Source organism: Cyprinus carpio, chromosome B1, assembly GCF_018340385.1.
Source record: "Cyprinus carpio isolate SPL01 chromosome B1, ASM1834038v1, whole genome shotgun sequence".
Taxonomy (NCBI): domain Eukaryota; kingdom Metazoa; phylum Chordata; class Actinopteri; order Cypriniformes; family Cyprinidae; genus Cyprinus; species Cyprinus carpio.
The window spans coordinates 33,789,146-33,803,587 of record NC_056597.1 but is presented as its reverse complement, the minus strand read 5'-3'; the positions used below and the strand labels follow the sequence as shown (position 1 = coordinate 33,803,587).

Sequence of the window (14,442 nt, the reverse complement as noted above, 5' to 3'; positions counted from 1 at the left end):
CTCTCTGATGAACCATTCATTTCTGTCACTTTATTTCTGTGCTGTTCAGATCTAGAAGTTCTCTTTGTTAAATGCAAGCCGGTCTATTCGCCGTGGGAGTTTCACTCGTTCATTCTGGTAAGTGTTTACATCTCTCCGCAAGTGCACGTAAGCCTGGCTTTAAAGAAACTTGCTGATCAGATCACAGAGACAGAACAACATTTTTTTAATCAAAATTTTTTAATGTTTTACTCATTTTTGGGGACTTTAATAAAGTCAATCTCTCCTGTGAACTGCCAAAATACAGACTGCATGTTACATGTCCCACCAGAGACAGTAACATACTAGATCACTGTTACACCACAATAAAGGATGTTCCACCAGAAGCTTTGGGGCTCTCTGATCACTGCCTGGTTCATCTTATACTGACCTACAAGCAGAAACTTAAATCTGCTAAACCTGTAGTATAGATTGTGAATAGATGGACCAACGAAACAGAGCAGGATTTACAAGCTTGTTTTGACCTCACTGATTGGAGTGTTTTTGAAGCTGCTACCACCGATCTGGATGAACTATATTAGTTTTTGTGAGGATATATGCATTCCTACCAGGACTTATTTAACATTCAACAATGATAAGCCATGGTTTACAGCAAAACTCAGACATCTTCGTCAGGTCAAAGAGGATGCCTACAGAAATGGGGACAGATTCTCTTGTACAATCAGGCCAGGAACACACTGAACAAAGAGATTAGAGTGGCTAAAAGGACCTACACTAAAAAGTTGAACGACTCAACTTCAGTGTGGAAAGGACTGAGAGCCATCACTAACTACAAGACACCCCCCCCCACCCTGCACTGAGGCAAATCAACGACTTGCTAATGACCTGAATGAGTTTTATTGTAGATTTGAAACCCCACACACCCATTCTGACCATCTCCCTACACAACCGTTAACACCTCCTGAAATCCTCCTCTCCCCCACTCCTGCACTTCAAATCAGTGAGGATGATGTGCGGCAGGTCTTCAGGAAGAACAAAAGAAGAAAAGCACCAGGCCCAGATGGCGTTACACCAGCCTGTCTGAAAACCTGTGCTGACCAGCTGGCCCACATCTTTTCACAGATCTTCAACAGATCTCTGGAGTTGTGTGAAGTGCCTTCCTGCTTCAAACTGTCCACCATCATCCCCGTTCCAAAGAAACCCAAGATAACAGGACTTAATGGCCTCCATATTTTCACAGTTATTTATGTGGTCATGAAGTCGTTTGAAAAACTTGTTCTGGCTTATCTGAAGGGCATCACTGGACCCTTGCTGGACCCCCTTTCAGTTTGCTTACAGAGCAAACAGGTCCATGGATGATGCAATCAACATGGGGTTGCACTTCATCCTGCAACATCTGGACAAAACAGGGACTTATGTGAGGATCCTGTTTGTGGACTTTAGTTTGGCTTTCAACACCATCATTCCAACAGCCCTCCAGACCAAACTGACCCAGCTCTCTGTTCCTAGCTCTATCTGTCAGTGGATCACCAGCTTTCTGACAGATAGGCAACAGCTAGTGAGACTGGGGAAATTCATGTCCAACAGCTGCTTCACCAACACTGGTGCCATTCAGGGATGTGTTCTCTCCCCACTGCTCTTCTCCCTCTACACCAACGACTGCACCTCTAAAGACCCCTCTGTCAAGCTCCTGAAGTTTGCAGACAACACTACAGTCATCGGCCTCATCCAGGATGGTGACGAGTCTGCTTACAGACAAGAGGTTGAGCAGCTAGCTGTCTGATGCAGTCTTAACAACCTGGAGCTGAACACTCTCAAAACAGTGGAGATGATAGTGAACTTCAGGAGAAACCCCCCTGCACTCCCCCCACTCACCATCATAGACAGCACTGTGGCTGCAGTGGAGTCATTCAGATTCCTGGGAACTACCATCTCTCAGGACCTGAAGTGGGACAATCACTGACTCCATTGTTAAAAAGGCCCAACAAAGGTTGTACTTCCTTCGCCAGCTGAGGAAGTTTAACCTGCCACAGGAGCTGCTGAAGCAGTTCTACTCAGCCATCAGTGAGTCTGTCCTGTGCACTTCAATAACTGTCTGGTTTGGTTCAGCTACAAAATCAGACATCAGAAGACTACAGAGAACGGTTTGGACTGGTAACTGGTAAGAAACTGTTCTTGTGCCTGACTGTCCTGGTATTTGCGGCTCTGAAGCGCCGGCCAGATGGCAAAAGTTCAAAAAGGGGGGTAACTTGGATGTGAGGGATCCAGAGTGATTTTATGAGCCCTTTTCCTTAGCACAACTGTTTATACAATTTATTTTGTTGTTGCTGTCTGGGGTGATTTCATAACAACTTCTCTATACAGCTGGGTTCGTCAACCATAACTTCTTCCAGGACAGCCAGAAACCGAGGAGTTGTGATAGATCATAAGTTAAGCTTCACAGACCATATTGCTACAATGACCCGGTCCTGCAGATTTGCCTTATACAACATTAGGAAGATTAGACCCTTCCTGTCAGAGCAAGCCACCCAACTTCTTGTCCAAGCTCTTGTTCTCTCCAGACTGGACTATTGTAATGCTCTCCTGGCGGGCCTTCCTGCATGTACTATCAAGCCTCTGCGACTGATCCAGAATGCAGCAGCGAGGGTTGTCTTTAATGAGCCAAAAACAGCTCACGTTACTCCTCTCCTCATCAGGTTACACTGGCTACCAGTAGCCGCTCGCATCAAATTCAAGGTACTGCTGCTTGCCTACAAGACGACCACTGGCACGGCACCAACATACCTAAGCACATTAGTTCAATCTTATGCACCCTCCAGAAGTTTGCGCTCTGCAAGTGAACTACGCCTTGTGGTTCCATTCCAAAGAGGTTCAAAATCACTCTCACGGACCTTTTCCTGGACTGCGCCCAGCTGGTGGAATGACCTCCCGATCTCAATTCGAACAGCTGAGTCTTTACTCATTTTCAAAAAACATCTAAAGACTCATCTTTTTCGCCTGCACTTGACCAACTAATACTAGTACTTTTCTTTTCTTGTCTATCATATTCTTAAAAAAAAAAAAAAAAAAAATAAAAAAAACCTGGCTACGTGTTCTGTACTAGACTAACTGAGACTTGTCATAGCACTTGTATACCGTTGTTGTTCTCTTGTTGATCTGATTGCTTCTATTGTTCTCATTTGTAAGTCGCTTTGGATAAAAGCGTCTGCTAAATGATTAAATGTAAATGTAAATTTATTTGCCTTTTTTTTTGTCTGTGTGTTGTTGTCTCTGTGTACTGGAAGCTTATGTCACTAAAACAAATTCCTTGTATGCGCAAGCATACTTCGCAATAAAGCTCTTTCTGATTCTGAATTCTGATTCTTCTAGATGAGCTGATGTTCTGGCAGATGTGATTAACATCCTCTTTACAGAAATGAACTTCATGTTCCTCTGGAATCTGACAGGAGATGTTGACTTCTCCAACAAGACAAACAGATTCAGTCATGGATATTTTGCATCTATAAACCAAGACAACTTTACATAAAAATCAGAACAAATAATTTACTCATACAAGATTCAGTATTTTCTGTTCCTCACCGTGTTTGACGCTCAGCTGTAGTTCAGTGAAGCTCTCAGTATAGTCAGATACATTCACTCCACACCTGTATGTTCCTGCATCTGCAGCTTTCAGCTCTCTAAAAAAAACACCATCAAGACTGGTGATGTCTGGATAGGCACGATATTAAATAGCTGTAATAAACTACTGTTGCTAACATATTCATTCCGGTCCAGGTTTATATAAGGCTATTTATTAATTGATTTTCTTCTTCTAACGTTACTCTGGTATAAACGTTAGCGCTGCATATTATGAACCGTTCTAAAAGCTGGCTTTTATTTTGATAGGCCATATTTACTATTACTTCCGGGTCACGTGGCCAACCTGTCTGTACAACCGCCAATAAAACCTTAAAAAGAAGAAGAAGAAGAAAAAAGGAATTTCCAAAAACCAAAAATCGGACCGTTATTTGATTTTGGTTTTTGTCATTTTTTCGTTTTTGGATTCAGAACCAAAAACGGGAGAACGGCTCTTTTTTACCGTTTCTTTGTTTTTGGTTTGAAACGACAAACGAAAAACAGGTGGTTTCTCGTTATTTTGTTTTGTGTTTTCAAATGAAAAAACAAACGATCAAAACGTACATGGACCCTCCTCACTGTTCCTCGTCTCCTGTGTGTGCACCTGAGTCTTCTCCAGCCTGTGTGTCTCCATCCGATCTCCATCAGCAAGTATCAATCTGAGCCCCCCAAAGACTACATTACCTGGATTGCTATTCACCATACCCTTCACTGCCGATCACTCATCTGGTTGTTCAAAATAAACACTCATTACCTTTATCCGTGTGTCTGCCCCTTCTGTCTTGTAACATTGATAAGGAGAGTAAATGTTGAAATAAAATGTTATTTTAGTATTTTTTTTTTTATTATTATTAAGATGATCAAAATTGGGAGACTTGTTAATGCTCTTTTATGTTTTGTATTTAAAACAGTTTCTGGTACTTTTAGTGTTTTGGGGGGGGGTTACCATTGTGGTGAAGTGTAGCGCAATTGCTTGGGTTGAGGACCTGCTATCATAAACCAAAGTTGTTTTAACAATAAACAATGACAACAACTTTGTGTACCATGAATGTAACAAAACTGTCTTATGACTATGTCTAACAAGTTTGTTAATGCCTAAAGTTTATTTTATTTTTTTTTTTTGTGTAGAAGAAAGTTTGCCTAGAGTATGGTAAAAAGGTTGTAATTTATTAACACTCAAAAGCTATTCTTTGCATTAATGTAATTAAATCATGGAGAAAGGATTTCCGCGTGATTAAATGGCTTTCTTTTTCAGCATGACCACTTTTGTTAGGCTAACTTAAATTGCTTAGATTTAGATCAACGTAAGTAAATGAGTTGGTCCAAAACATTGCAAATTAGCTGGGGCTGACACTATTAAATTAAGCTGTGGCCCAACCATAATAAGTTGAATCAACCTTAATATATTAAGTTGATCCAACGTAAGTACATTTAAATTGGAATAACCAGAATTGCATAATGCTGGAAATAAAGCAACTTAATCATGTGGAAATCATTTCCATGATTTTTTTTTATGTTCGTTCAAAGAGTTATTTTTTTTTTTAGTGTTTCTGTGAGCATATCACAGTTATTGTCAGAGATGAGGTCCCTAAGAAACAATTCCTTAGGGCAAAATTACCAAAATTGCCACATTGCTGCACGCTGTTGTTTAAGCACAGAGTCATCTCTGGTCTTTTCTAGTGGCCCTTAGAGACGATAACAAACTCTGCAATATATATATACCTAGAAGATGACTTCCATGTTGTGCTTCATCTGTGAGACTAGATAGAGTAAAGAGAAATTAATGTTCAGGACTCCTGATTAGCAAATTTGTTGTAATTTGTTGTAAAGGAGTTTGTTTTTTAAAAACTGTTTTTGATCTTGAACTTTAAATCTCATAAATATTTCAAGATGACCTGAATAAAACTTTTTGGGGAGGAACTGATTTATTATAATAATTTTTATTACACACATTATTATTTATTACTACATATATTACAGTTCACAGATCTTTCTATGGAGCAGAACATCTGTCACAATGGGTATGAAAAAAAAACCTTTCCTGTTTTTTATCACACCTGCAGGCTGCTGAAGAGTGTCTTGGTGTTGACTGAATACAATTTTAAATGCAAGAAGAAAACCACAAACTGGCGAGCAGCACATGTTAGTTCTTCTTTAGTACAGTCACCACAGTATTAATTTAGCCTAATAAAAATACCAAGGTTTTTCTTGAAAGTACACACTTTCGATTTAAAATAAATGTAGTTCTTTAAAGTACTTTTTGTAGATATTCAAACACAACTGTACAGAACGACCACTTCACCGTGTCTCAGCAGTCTTTTGCTCTTGTATTTGAATGTCTGATGATGAGCTCAGCCTTTACTGTACATCACAACACAACATTAAAAAAACTATAATAAACTTACATATTTTCCTAGACTGAAAGTTATGTTCGTATTTTTCTTTTATATAAATTCAGAAAAGCATGCTAAGCATATAAAGATACACTTTATTTTGAATTTAGTCAGCCAGACAGATTATAATAAAGAAGAAAACGTTGAATTTTACTAACTTAAACAACAGAAATGTATAACATTTTTAAAGCACCACATATTTATAGACATTCTGTGTTATTGATTTGTGGGCTTATTCTTTTTGATTTTATTTGATTTGTTTATGCAAAAATAATTATATTTGTCATATCACACATGGATCACTTGTTGGATCATTCAAAGTTTGAATATGAATTGCTGAATGTCTACAGTATAATATTGTTTTGGTTTTTACAATCATGTTCTATCTTCTGCCTGTCTCCTTTTCAATCTCATGTGCATTTCATCTTCCCAAACAAACAGTGCGAATATTTAAATTAGTTCCTCTTGAGGGTGATCAAAATCAAAATCAAATCAATTCCTAAAAATTATGTCATTCAGATCTCAGTCCTTCTCCTTTGCAGAAATTATAAAACTTTCTCACTGTCTTTCATGATGATAATCAGGGACGCTTATGTTCCTATTCGGTTTTTCTGGAATTTTCTCTGATATCTGTTTAGTTCATCAATTTGAAAGCTAGATTCAATCACCCTCACATACTATGGTAATGCTAGACAATGTCTTGCCATGACAATGTTACACTACCAGTTGTCATGTTTCGCGCCTGTTAAGCTGCCACTCTTCTAAACAATGAAAAACCATTACAACACTCCAAACAAAACAGAGCCTGCTTTTAAATGCCCCCCCACCAAAAAATAAGCATTAAGCCACAATCAAATCTTTCCTTCACTCACAAATAACATAATATAACACTTATTTTCAACATGTACTCACACCGATTTCACATACATGCAAAGCATGCTGGAAACTCTAATCCACTGTCCAGATTCAGTTGTCAAACAAAAATGATTTCACTTAGATTTGCAACACACAAAAAAAGGGAAACAGATAAACAAACAAAAAAAATGTAAATAAATAGAATGTAATGACATTTATGTGGTGACAAAATGTTGCATGTTGTGTTCATTAAATCATTTTATTCGAGTAAACCTACACAAGAAGCAAAATTCAGTTTTGAGTGTGTGTACGTGTCAAACGCTGCATGTGTCTCTGCAATTCGGAAAGGGAAACTTGACAGTATATTCTAGAAGTGTTTGTATTTTGCTGTTTTTATCACACCCTCACATACCACTGAAGCTTACACTATTTTAAACATGTGAAAGAAACAAAAATGAGCAGCAGCCGAAACTTTAAAGTGTCTCATGATTCACACTAATGACACAAGAACTGAACCACACTGATCAATAAAAACATCCTTTTCAATATTAAATGATTAATTATGACTACATTTTTATCAATGAACTGTGAAGGTAAAAATGCAAAATGAGGAAGCGACGAGAGACAAACACAGAGTGTTGGTAACGTGTTGGATTGTTTGTAATATAAAATGTAGGTAACCTGATGGATCTGTGATCTGTTATAGTTAATTGGTCTCATGCGGTTGACTGACAGTTTATGCGTAATCAGAGTGAATCTCATTCTTACTGAATCTGACTGTAGGCTTCTTCACTGAGAGTGACTCTTCTGGATGCTTCTGGAAACTGACAGCAGCGTACAGGAGCTCATCAGAGGGGATTTGTGGATTTGTGGTGAGTAAAATGTGAGTGAGCGTCACCTCGGCTCTCGTGTCTTACAATGTGCACACAGTCAGGGTGAATCCAGCGATCATAGCAAGTCAAGTCAAGTCAAGTCAAGTCACTTTAATTGTCACATCACAACAGCACATGTGCCTTGGTGAGTGAAATTCTTGTGAGCGTGCCACCAAGAAATTGCAGAAAGAAACGTTAACATATAACCATACAGACTTCAACAGGTGAAAATATGCAATATGCATATAGTCAGTACACACAGGTGTACTAATTGGACCATTCTTACAGTTAGCACTAAACATTTTACGCAATATGTACATACCATACAGTTAGTCACTACACATTATACACTATACACAGAATGTACACATTCTAGAGATTCATGTAGACATATATAAGCATGAAAAATATGCTAAGTGTACGTGGGATGGATACAGCAAATGTTATTGGATGTGCATTGGATGGAATCCAGTGGTAGAAGGTAGATTGTTGTGTTAATACGTTCTGTGTTGAACTGTCAAAGTTAAAGTGCATTGTGTGGCATACCATATTGTGGAGTATTCTGTAGGGTGTATTAGTTCAGACTGTTTATAAGTTGGATAGCCTGAGGGAAAAAGCTATCCCTCAGTCGGCTAGGGGCGTGGATCGGATGCTGCGGGGGACGTCTTCCTGAGGGCAGCAGAGAGAGCAGTCTGTGGGAAGGCTGGCTGGAGTCACTGATGATCCTCCGGGATTTCCTTATACACCGCCTGGTGTAGATGTCCTGGAGGGAGGGAAGCTCACCTCCAACAATGTGGCTGGCAGTTCGCACGACCCTTTTCAGAGCTTTGCGGTTGCCAGCGGTGCTGTTTCCAAACCAGGCAGTGATGCAGCCCGTCAGGATGCTGCTCGTATAGTGCAGGTGTAGAAAACGATCTGAGGATGCTGGGGCTCATTCCAAACTTCCTCAGCCGTCTCCGGAATAAGAGGCGTTGATGTGCCTTCTTCAGCACTGCATCAGTGTGTGTAGACCAGGTGAGATCCTCGCTGATGTTAACACCGAGGAACTTGAAGCTGCTTACCCGCTCCACAGGTGTCTTGTCGATGGTGATGGGTGTGTGTTCTCTGCTCTGTCTCCTGAAATCCACCACCAGCTCCTTGGTCTTGTCGATGTTGAGTGAGAGGTGGTTGTCCTGACACCATTTAGTCAGGGTGCTCACCTCCTCTCTGTAGGCCGTCTCATCGTTTCTGTCGTTGATCAGGCCTATCACCGTTGTGTCATCAGCGAATTTGATGATGACGTTGGAGCTGTGTGTGGCTGTACAGTCATGTGTGTACAGGGAGTACAGGAGCGGGCTGAGGACACAGCCCTGAGGAGCACCAGTGTTGAGGGTCAGGCGGGGATGAAGTGTTTTTTGCCCATTCTGACCACCTGGCTTCTGCCTGTTAGGAAGTCCAGGATCCAGCTGCACAGAGATCTGTTTAGTCCCAGAGTCTGGAGCTTCGCAACAAGTGTGGCAGGCACTATGGTGTTAAATGCTGAGCTGTAGTCCACAAACAGCATTCGAACATAGGTGTTCTTATTTTCCAGGGGGGAGAGGAGCAGTGTGTAGAGTGAAAGCAATAGCATCGTCTGTAGAATTAGAACGGTTGCTACGATATGCAAATTGTAAAGGGGGGGGGGGCAGGATCCAGTGAGGCAGGCAGCACAGAGCAGATGTAGTCTCTGACGAGTCTCTCAAAAACACTTACTGAAGATGGGTGTTGCGAGCAACAGGCCTCCAGTCATATCAAGCATGTTATTTTATTTTTCTTTGGTATGGGCACAATGGTGGATTTTTTGAAGCCTGGGACGAGGAACCACAGAGAGAGAGAGGGAGGAGGTTGAAAATGTCTGTAAAAAAAAACCGGCTAGCTGGAATGCGCATGCTCGGAGCACACGGCCTGGGATGCCATCAGGACCCGCTGCCTTGCGGATATTCCAACCGTCGGGAAGGATCGGTTTACATCCGCGACAGAGACGGAGAGTGGCACTCACCTCTTCTGCAGCACCTGCGGGAGCGCTCTCTGTGTGGGCGGTGTTGTGAGCCTCGAACGAGCATAAAAGTTATTCAGCTCGTCCGGTAGAGAGGCGGGCAATGTTTCACAGTAGCTGGTTTGTTCCCTTTAAAGTCTGTGTGATTTTATTGATTTCCCTGCCACATGCCTCTTGCATCGCATGGTGTGAATTGTTCTTCAACTTTGTTTTTGTATTGTCTTTTTGCGGCTTTGATGGATTTCCCTGAGATCGTAACTGGCTTGTTTGCGATCATCAGCGTTTTACGGATTTAAAAGCGGATGTCCGCACGCTGGACAAGGCTGCTCGAACAATCGCTATTAATCCACGGTTTTTGGTTGGGGTAGATGTGGGATTGTTTTTGTCGGCACTACATCTTCTACACACTTCCTGATGAAACACGTTACAGTTTCTGAGTACGCCTCTATGTCGTCATCAGACGCTGCCCGGAACATGTCCCAGTCCCCTGATCAAAACAGTCTTGTAGTATAGCGTCTGATTGGTCCGACCAGCATTTGGAATTGTCCTGAGGGCGGGTGCTTCCCGTTTCAGTTTCTGCCTATAAGCAGGCAGCAGCAGAATGGAAAGAGTGATCCGATTTGCCGAAAGGTGGGCGTGGGAGAGATTTGTAGGCCGTCCCGGAAAGGAGAGTAGCAGTGGTCCAGTACACGATCACCACGCGTGTTGATGGTGATGTGTTGAAAAATATTTCGGAGCTATTGTTCTGAAGTTGGCTTTGTTAAAGTCCCCCGTAACAATAAACGCCGGATCTGGGTACGCGGTTTCCTGCTCACTTATATTCCCATACAGTTCCTTGAGTGCCTGGTCTGTGTTGGCTTGAGGGGGAATGTAAACAGCGGTGATTATGACCGCTGTGAATTCCCTCGGTAGCCAGAATGGTCGACACAGAAGCATATGAGAATTCCAGATCAGGGGAGCAGAAGGATTTAATAGAGTGTAGGTTCCTTTCATCACAGTAAGGAATGCACACGAGTTGTTGATAAAGAAAACAAACGGAACCACCCAACCTCTGCTTTTCCCTGTGAGGCTCTTTCGTTCTGTCCGAGCGGTGCAACGGAGAAACCCCGTAAGCTCGAGGGTTGAGTCTGGAACCCACTGCCGGACATCCAGGTTCTGTGAGGAAATAATGCAGCAGTCCCCTTGTTTCTCGTTGGTATGAGATACGTGCCCGCAGTTCGCAAAGTTTGTTGTCCAGTGACTGAAACGTTAGCCAGCCAAAAATGGATGGGAGAGGGAGGTCGACGTCGGAGGGGGAGGGGACCAGTCTGACGCCTGTGCCGAGGACGGCCGGCTCTCTTTCCTCTAATTCCCGGCGGCGTTTCCTCGGTCGCGCCCCCGCGCAGACCCAGACAAAGGGCTCTGATGCGGTGTCTGTAAACAAAGCGCCGGCGTTCAAGAACTCAAAGTCCGGTTTGCGTTCCGCGACGGAGGAACCCGATGTTGCAGAAGCGTGTGTCTATCGTAGACAGTTATACAAACAACATCCAACACGTTAGAACAAACAACAAAAAAACAAGTAAAACAGACGAAAAACTGCAAAGTGGACATCGGAGCTCGCAACACGGCCGCCATGCTCGGCGCCATCTTGGATAGACAGATCTCAGCAGCAGAATCACACACACACTAATAATGATGATCATGGAGAGAAACCTGAGTAATAAAACAACAAAACACAGAGTGATAGTTAAAGAGAAAACACGAGATACACATAAATGATATAACTAATCTACACAAATATTTAAGTGATGATGTTCATTTTCCAGTTTTCACCGTTAACATGAATATTTACTATGAGCAATGTCTAATCTACAGCATGAAACAAATTTAAATATCAAATAAATATTTATTGTAAAATGCTGTTGGTAACTTTTGATGATGTTGATACTAATACCATCACTAAGAGAGTGTTCATGCATAGTTTTATACATTTAATAATTATATATTTCAACATTCACTCAACATTCAAATACATTTTCTCTGCTATATTTGTTCTGCTATAAACAGGACACATGTAGAAGTTTAGGTTTTAAAAATGAAAGTTCAAACAAAATGATCTGTGATTGTTGTAGGTAGATAATGACATTAAATTATCTGATTGTTAAGGGTTGATTATTTGAATATTAAAGAAAAAATATAAAAATCATCTTTACCCCTTTTGATGTTTAAATGCAACTTCAGCGTGGATGACGTGATCTCCACACCACGTATATCCCAGAATGCCTCTTCTCTCAGATCAGTGATCGTTCACAGTAAAGACTCCAGCAGGATGCTTCATCACTGGAAAGAGAATCGATCATCTCTGATCGTCTCCAATGAAACTCCATCCTTCACACACATGGAGGCTTCATGTGCTTTGCAGAAGCTTTTACTGATTTCTCATCAATGATGTGTTTTGCACTGGATTGACACGTCGTCTCCTCATACTTAGTTCAAGTTCAGCTCTGGAAGTGATTACAAAAACACAAGAAGATCATTTCACAGCCGGGAGTTTGACATATTCCGATGAAGAAACCTTCTCACCCTCGTTCATGATGACCATCAGATGAGTGTTGAAGATAATTGAGCTGTGTTTCTAATGTCAACTGCACACCAAAGGGGTATTTCGCCAGCATCCTCTGCTGTCAGAGCAGTGTCTGCTCCCAGTGAAAGAGCACTTGCATTGACGTCATCTTTCAGAGTCAATCTGGCCGTCGTGGTCTCTTTCTCTTCTCTCACAGTTCACTGAGAGGATTTCTGTCTCTAGGGGAGCACCTTCCCTTACAGAGAGAGACTTTGGCTTTGATTTATAGATTGAATCATAAGGGCAGAAGATCTCAGCAGACTCTCCTTCACGTCTCAATACTGGAGGCACTACAAGCACAAACAAACACAGACATTTAACACAAATTATTCTGAAACAGACTGTATTTATTACTGTGAAATCATCTGAAATGGACTCACTGATGAGGTTGAGCTGAATTTTAGTTGGTCAGGCGATGAAAAGACAGATAGGTGTCCTCTGGTTTTCTGCGCCACACCAGTAAACTCCAGCATCTCTCACACTCACATTCTGTAGCTCACTGTAACAACTCTCTCTTCATTTTCTCCTCTGATGAACCACTCATTTCTTTCACTTTAGATGAGCTGATGATTCTGGCAGGATGTGGTATTAAATCCTCTTTTACAGAATGAACTTTATGTTCCTCTGGGATCTGACAGGAGATGTTGACTTCTTCACCAAGATACACAGATTCCGTACATGCTGTTGGGATATTTTGCATACTACAAATTCAAGACAGGTCTACATAACAAGTCATAATAAGATAAATAATACCTGCAGTTAAGTATTGTGTTCTGTGCTCACCGGGTTTGACAAACGCTCATCTGTAGTTTTCAGTGAAGCTCTCAGTATCGTCAGATTCTTTTCACTCCACACCTGTATGTTCCTGCATCTGCAAGCTTTCAGCTCTCTAAAAAACAACATCAAGACTCCTGCTCTGGTGGTCGTCATTATGCAAGAAAACATCCTCCATTTCTCCATCCATTCCGCCTGATTACTCCTGGATTCTTCCTCTCTGAACCATCCGTCTGATTCTTTACAGAGTGTATTTTGGTCTTGGGTTTTGTATTGAGGATGTTTCACACTTGATCATCAGGAACCACCACCCTGAGGGGTAACCTTCTGCCTCACTCTTATTACACGAGTTCAATTTATCTGTCAAACACATAATATTTAATATATTTTATATAACTAAATATTACTAGCACACACAGATTGATATTTTTTTTTTTCCATATTTGACTGATCATTTTTCTGACTTACAATAATATGTAGCATATATATAACCAGGATATTAGGATTAATTATACAGTATAACTGTAATCGAGTGTGTCCCCTTTCGATTCCCAACTCACTCCACACATGATACATTCCTCCATCATCTGGTGTCCCACAGCAGTGAGCTCACACTGAAGAGCGGTTTCTTTCCTGTCATCATGAAAAATATTTTTTGATTTCCCCATGTCTCCGAGTGGTATCACCATTAAGTCGTGAATCCAACTCCAGGAGGGCTTTTTCTTTTTTTAAACATGATTTTTGCGGATAATTATTTTATGTTTCTCGCTCTGAATAGTTGCAGCTGATCATGACATTTACTACATTCCACTGATTCACAATTACTGTTCTTTGATAGACCCACAACACGAATCTATCGTTTCATGTAGGAAAACAACAGATTTGCTGTATTAAAGCTTTAAAATTCACATATTTAACTAACTTCATTTGATCTCAATGAAACTTACCCCTTCACAATAAATTTATAATATATAGACCTCGGGGCCGAAATCCCAATCTTGTATCTTCCGCATCCTGTTGTTTCAGTCGCTGAAATGAAGATCAGACGGTTTCCCTTGCTTGCTACACAGTACTAAGCTTCCTTCATTAATCCATGAGCATGTTCTTATATTTTTTTATTCTTCTCCACTCAGTTAAGATTTTGGCCAATATATTTAACAGAGTCACTTAACCAAAAGCTGCCCAAAATCCACAAGAACACTTCCTCCAGAATATCCAAGTCACATCAATATCTTGTACTGCATCTGTCAGTCAGATTAATACTGTGATCAGAAAGATGATGAACAGAAAAACAGCATCATTACTGCAGTGATAAAAGAGAAAAGCGCTGTGAGTTCA

The 14,442-nt window shown here is 41.0% G+C and overlaps 1 protein-coding gene across 1 annotated transcript in view; it reads right to left on the bottom strand.

Annotated features, from left to right (window-relative positions):
* Positions 1–14,442, bottom strand: part of LOC109063430 (polymeric immunoglobulin receptor-like) — a 59,130-nt gene that overhangs the window by 13,604 nt on the left and 31,084 nt on the right. The gene's annotated exons all lie outside the window — the stretch shown is intronic.